Here is a 6,842-nt window from a genome sequence, read left to right on the forward strand (position 1 = left end):
AATAAAATTTAAAGTTTCAGTTTTTTGATGAGTATACATACTGACTTAGAGAGTTGTGCCACTTTACATTCACACCAATAATAAAGAACTGTATCTTTTCCCTCAGTCTTGCCAGCATTAGGTATTATTTGATTTCTTGATCATAGCCATTCCTTCTGCAGTAATGTAAGATCTCAACGTAATAATTTTTTTTATGGAACCTGGGATTGAACTCAGGCCCTTGTGCTTGCCAGGGAAGTGCTTATTCTACCTTGCCACCTCCCCAAACCAAATAATTTGCATTTCTCTATTGCACAAAAAGGTCGAAAAGTTTTCATGTATATTTTGTCCACTCATATGTCATTTGAGAAATATCTATTCATTTCATTTGCCCATTTTTGACTGGTTTTATTTTTGGGAGTCATATTATTGTCTTCAAATGAGTTGTTCAAATTACAAATATAAACGTGCAAAATTGATAAAAAATTAAAAAGAAGAAAAAAATTTAAGCATTAGTTGTTCCTTACAACAGACCAGTAGAAATCAGCGCTACAATTATCCAAGATATCCTGTGTCTGTGAGATATATATATATATATATATATATATATATATATATTTCTTTTTTTTTGTCTTTTCCATTATCCCAGTTGTTCCTCCCCTTTGAACAGTTTCTTTCCCTTTCACAGTGTCTATTGTACCTTTTGGGTTTTATGTACTCTTTTGGGTTCCTACACTAGGGATACAACATGATGTTTACACATGAGGGTCTGATTTATTTCACTCAGGAGTATGGTCTCTAGTTGCATCCACTTACCGATAAAAGCCTCAAATTTATTTTCTTATAGCTAATAGTCTATTGTATAAAAATACCACATATTTTTTATACTTTCCTCAGTTGATAGTTATTTGTATTGTTCACAAGATTTAGGTAAAACAAATCAAGCTGCTTTAAACATGGGTGCACATATATTGCTGTGGTATGTTTGCAGTTTTTCTGAAAAAAATAACCAGGAGGGGAATAGCTGGGTTAATTGGGAACTCTAATCCTAATTTTTTGAGGAATCCCCACACTTACGTGATCTCTACTCTACACTTCCACCTACAGTGGACAAGGGTTCCTTTTTCCACACAGCCTCCTGCATTTATTTGTCGACTTCTTGATGACAACCATTCTTTCTGAGATGTGATGGAATCTCAGTGTTGTTTTAATTTATATTAGAGAGACATATCTTATATATGAAAACAAAAACTCAATATAGTAAAGACGTTAATTGTCCCCAAACAGTCATACAAGCTTAACAGAATTCAAATAAGAATACCAACAAGATTTTTAGATTAAAAATACTATAAAATTTATATATACAGTCAATAGACATAGACTAGCCAAAATAATTTGGCAAAAAATAAAACAGGAGGAATTATTCTGATTTCAAGTCATTGTACAACTTCAGTAACAATGACTGCTTAGTTGGAGAAAGTATACAGATAGAACAAAATGGAGAACACAAAAATAGATTCATAGCAAAGATACTCAACTGAATTTTAAATTTCTAAATCATATAATATTTGTCATATTTATCAGCAATAGGGAAATAGTTTTATACATGTATAGAATGTGTAATGATCAAATCATGATAATTTGTATTCCATTTCTTCAAACATTTATCATTATGTTGGGAGGCTGAGAATTTCTCTTTTGTTTATTTTGAAATGTACTGAATTTTTATAAGCAATAAGATAAAAACAAAAAGGCACAAATATGGATATACTGAAATTAATAGCAAATTTCTTTGCAATAAACTTGTAAAACAGGAGGGAATTAAATAATATTTTTAGTATGTTGAAAGAAAAATGTACAAAGCAAGTGTAGCATAACTTACGATATTATTCAAAAATGAATCAGAAATAAAGTCTTTCCCAGATAAACAAAAACTGAGGCAATTTTGTTATCAGCAGTCTAACATTATAAGAAATTCTTAGGGGATTCTTACATCTGAAAGTGAAAGGACAATAATTTCTTTTGCAAAAACACGCACAGTTTGAAATTCAGTGGTAAAACAGATACACAAATGAGAAAAAGATCTGAAACTTGCCAATACAAAAAAATACCAAACTATAAAGATTATCAATAAAAGAGGAAGAAAAGAACAAAGGATATATAAAACAACTAGAAAATAATAAACTAAGTGGCATCAGTAAGTTCTTAAATAATAATAACCTTGAGTGAAAAATTAAATTTGCCCATCAAAATAGCTACAATAATGGCTGAATGGAAAAAAAATAAAACTCAACTATATTCTGCCTGCAAGAAATTCACTTAACCAGGAAGAATGCATACACACGTGCTCTTAGCTGAAAGGCCGAGAAGCGATAACCAGTAAGAGCACATATAGATGGAAAAGTAAAAGGGGGAAAAGATAGCCCATGGAAGTGGAAACCAAAAGCAAGTAGGGGCTGCTAACCTCTTATCATGAAGAAACAGACCATAATTCAACAACTTACAAAGAAAAAAGCATGTCATCTGAAAATTAAAAAGCACAGATTCATCCCAAACCAAAGCACTCAAGTATATACAACAAATACTATTTGATCCCCAGGCAGAGGTAAACTCCAATACAATATTATTTGGGTGTGTCAAGATTCTGCTTTCACCAGTAGACAGATCAATGAAGACAGAAAATCCACAACGAAATATTGGAAGAATAGTGTGGCTTAATTTAATCAAAAAGCTCAGAATGAATAGGTTTACTGAAGGAGGCACATCAAATGCTAACAAAGGCTGAAAACTAGGCCTCTTAAGCAAAATAAGCAAGTTGTGAATGAGAAAGAAAAATTTTTGAAGAACAGTAAAAGTGCAATTCCTATAAACACATAAATGATAAGAAAATGGAGCAGCTTTATTACTGATGTGGAGGACATTTTAGTAGGCTAGGATAAAAAAAATCAGTCACAGCATTCTCTTTAGCCAAAGCCTAGGCTCCCACTCTTCAATTTTACAAGTTTTGGCAGAGATGAGGAAGCCTCAGAAGAAAAGTATGAAAATAACAGAAGTTGGCTTGTGAGATTTAAGGAAAGATGCATTCGTATCATTAGAAATGCAAAGTGAGGCAGGAAGTGCTGATGCAATGGATCATTCAGATTTAACTACAAAACTGAAGGTGTTTACACTAAACAATATATTTTTATTTTATATTTTTATTTTCTTAAATAATTTTATTGAGAAACAAATAGCAATTAGACAGTTTCAAAACCGATCAGTGGGACAGTTTCAATAATAAATACATTGCACATTATTGTCTCAGTGGTTATTCATTATATACATGACATCCCATCCAAAAACACTATTAGAACAAATCTTTTTTTTTTAAAGTCAGTGGTCATGAATTTAATTTTTTTAAAATCTTATTTACTTATTTATTTGTTTACTTGATACAGGGTCTCACTACACAGCATGGACTTGTAGTGATCCGCGTGCCTCAAGCTCCCAGCATTGGGATTACTGGTGTGTGCCACCATGCCCAATTTTGGTGGTTGGCACAGTGTTCCCAGGGTTCTAGGGCAGGCACAGCATGTGGTACCGGGGATTGAACCAGGGTCCTTGTGCTTGCCAAGCAGGCACTTAGGCTGCCGAGCTATCTCCCCAGTCCCATCGTGAATCTGTCAGCAGTACTGTGCATGGTTAAGTGGCTCACCATTCTGTCACAGTGGTCTATTTTGAAATATAAAGCCCAAGAAACAAATTTTGCTGCCACCAGTTCTAAAACCACTAGCAGTCTTTGGTTGTAAGCGCCACTGTCGCTGGCTGTGCAGTTTCCTGAAGGCAGCATCCCGCAGGGGCTCCGCGCTCAGCGTCTGGCCCTCGAGGTACTCACAGCTGGAGAAAATCAGCGGGTAGGCGTGCTTGTCCATCAGGAAGTTGTGCAGCTGCAGCTGGCACTCGGCGTTGATAGTCAGCCTCAGAGTGTACAGGATTTTCCCATCATTCCAGATCCTGAGGAGCTGGTTCGGGGTGGTAATCCAGTGTGCCTCTGAGGTCTTGGAGTTGCGGAAGATCGTGTCTGGGATCCATATCAACCCTACCATGTTGCTGTTCACAGTAAGTATTTCATCGTGCTGTTGAATCGAAGGCGACTGTCGTTCCAGGTCTCAGCGAAGAATGTGTCAATTTGGCATTTTATGTTGATCGACAACACTGGACCAATGCTGTTGACGTAAATGTCGACATCGATTACAGTTGGTTTGATTCCAGTATCTGGCCGCAGCTTTTTATCATATTCCCTCAGCAACTTGTTAAGAATAAGAGTCACATCGGTGTCTTGAGATTTCCGAGCCAAGACCCACTTTAGTTTGATGAAGAATCCTCCTACTCATCCTCTTCCACCTTTCTGAACCGCGCGTGCAAGCCCGAGAAGAGGCAGAGCAGGAGCAGCAGCTTCCGGGCCATGATCCTGAGCCCGCGCCGCTGGGGTGTGGGCCTCGTCCTGGCCCCACGCCAAATATATTTTAAATATAGATAGAACAGTGTTCTATAAGAAGATGCTATGTGGGACTCTCAGAGCTGGAAAAGTCTATGCCTGGCTGCAAATATTCCAAGGACAGGCTCAGTCTCTCTTTTTTTGTTGTCAATTTTTTTCTTTTTTTTTTTCATTAGTACATATTTTTAGTACTTAGTGTTTACATTTCTACTGTGGTTTTTGTACATGCACATAATATGTCTCTGTTCCTTTACTCAGCCCCTTCTTCCTTCTTCTATCCCTCCTATCTCTTTTCCATTTGACAAAGATCTCTATCTCTGCTTTCTATTATCTACCTTTTATTTTGCTATTTATTTACAATCTGTATTTTTCATATAAGAGAAACCATGAAATATTTAAGATTGCCTAATGTATTTCACTTAGCATTATAGGCTCAGGGTGCATCCATTTTTTCCTACAAATTATGCAAGTTTACTTTTCTTTTTGGCACAGTAGTACTACACTTTGTGTAAATATCACATTGTCTTTATCCATTTCTTTGTGGTTCAGCATTGACTGCTTCCAAGATTTAGCTGCTGTGAATCGTGCTGCTCTACACGTGCTTATGCATGTATCTGTGATATCTCTTATTAAGGGGCAATGAAGTGTGTTTCTTTAAGTTGAAGCCAATGTTCATTCACCATTCTAAAAATACTAGGCTCTTAAGAATTATACTAAATCCTTTCTGCATATGCCACATAAATGGAACAGCAAAGGCTGTAGAACAGGATTTCTATTTATAACATGGCTTACTGGATATTTTAAGCCCACTGTTCAGAACTGCTACACATTCAATTTTTTTACAAAATACAACAATTCATTGAGGATGCACCTGACCAATTAAGAGGTACAAGGAGATGAATGCTTTTCTCATACCTGCAATCACATTATCCAGCAGGCAATGGATCAAGGACTACTTTTTTTTCTTTGCAGTACTGGGGATTGAACTCAGGACCCTACACTTGCCAGGCAAGTGCTTATTCTACTGAGCTATCTCCCCAGCCCCTCAAGGACTACTTTTCACTTACAAATGCTTTTTATTTAAGGAATACATTTAGTAAGGCTGTAGCTTCCATACATACAGATTCCTCAGTGGAGAAAGTAATGGTGGATATGGTAGAAATAGCCAGAGAACTAGAACTAGTCTTTTTTGTGTGTTGGGAGTCAAACTCAGAACTTTGCACGTGTAAAGTAGGTGCTGTTAAAACTAGAACTAGAAGTGGAGTCAGAATTTGTGTCTGAATCGCTGCTAACTTGTTATCCTTAATGGATGAACAGCTGCTTCTTAGGACTAACAGAGAAAGTGGTTCCTTGAGATGAAATCTTCTGGTGAAGACACTGTGAACTGCTGAAATGGCAGCAAAGGATTTAGAGCATCACACCACACGAAGTTATTTGACAAAGTAACGGTAAGGACTGAGAGGACTGTCTTCAATTCTGGAAGACTTTCTACTGCAGGTAAAATACTGTCAAATGGCATCACATGCTACACAGGATTTTTTGTTTTGATAAAGGAGGCATCCTTTTTCTCTAATAATTTTATTGAGAAATAGCAATGAGAGAGTTTCAAAACATATTAGTAGCACAGTTTCAATAATTAATACATTGCATATAGTTGTCTTCTTAGTGGTTATTTGCAGTACAAGATGCAGACATGATATCCTGTCCACAAACAATATTAGAACAAATCTTTCTATTCATTAAATTAAGAGAAAGTAGCTGTATATCTATCTTAACTATTTTGAACATGCAGATACAAAATGGTCATTTGTATTCTTTTTTTGTTTAGTTTTGTCAGAGAAGGGAATTTCATTGTCATTTAAATATTGTAGATATGCACATTTAGCAAAATATTCCAATATAGTTCAGTAGTCCATAATAGTAGTGGCTTATCTGCAGGGCTGGCAATGTCAGAATTTGTTGACTTGAGCCTTTTACAGCTCAACATATAAATATGGCTCTACTTTTTATATTTCATTTTTATACTTTTATGCTGGGTGGTTAAGACAAAGATAAAGCAAGATGTATATAACAAGAAATGTAATTTTCACATTTTATGTCAGTCAAATCCCCTCAGGACTTATCATAAAACCTTGTATTGCAGTTTGCAGATCCTTTGTCAGTGTCAGCCATGTGGATGAGTCACGGCCATTGTTTGACCAGTTTGTTTTCTGTGAAAGCCTGAGAGAATGTTTTCCCTCCATGTGACTCTCCTTTGGAAAACTCTACATCACTGATCACTTTCCTCTGTGGCCCCATAATCTCCTTGATGAGAAAATTTGGGACACAACTGAGTTTCATGATGTTACAGTACAGGTTCTGCTATGTCCTGAGTCCTCACTGACCT

General features: G+C 36.1%; 1 pseudogene; it reads right to left on the reverse strand.

The window, feature by feature from the left end:
* Nucleotides 1-3,680: 3,680 nt before the first annotated feature.
* LOC101572714 lies at nucleotides 3,681-4,425 on the reverse strand (annotated as a pseudogene).
* Between the last annotated feature and the right edge of the window lie 2,417 nt (nucleotides 4,426-6,842).

The sequence above is a fragment of the Octodon degus genome, unplaced genomic scaffold, assembly GCF_000260255.1.
Source record: "Octodon degus isolate 3935 unplaced genomic scaffold, OctDeg1.0 scaffold00117, whole genome shotgun sequence".
NCBI lineage: Eukaryota > Metazoa > Chordata > Mammalia > Rodentia > Octodontidae > Octodon > Octodon degus.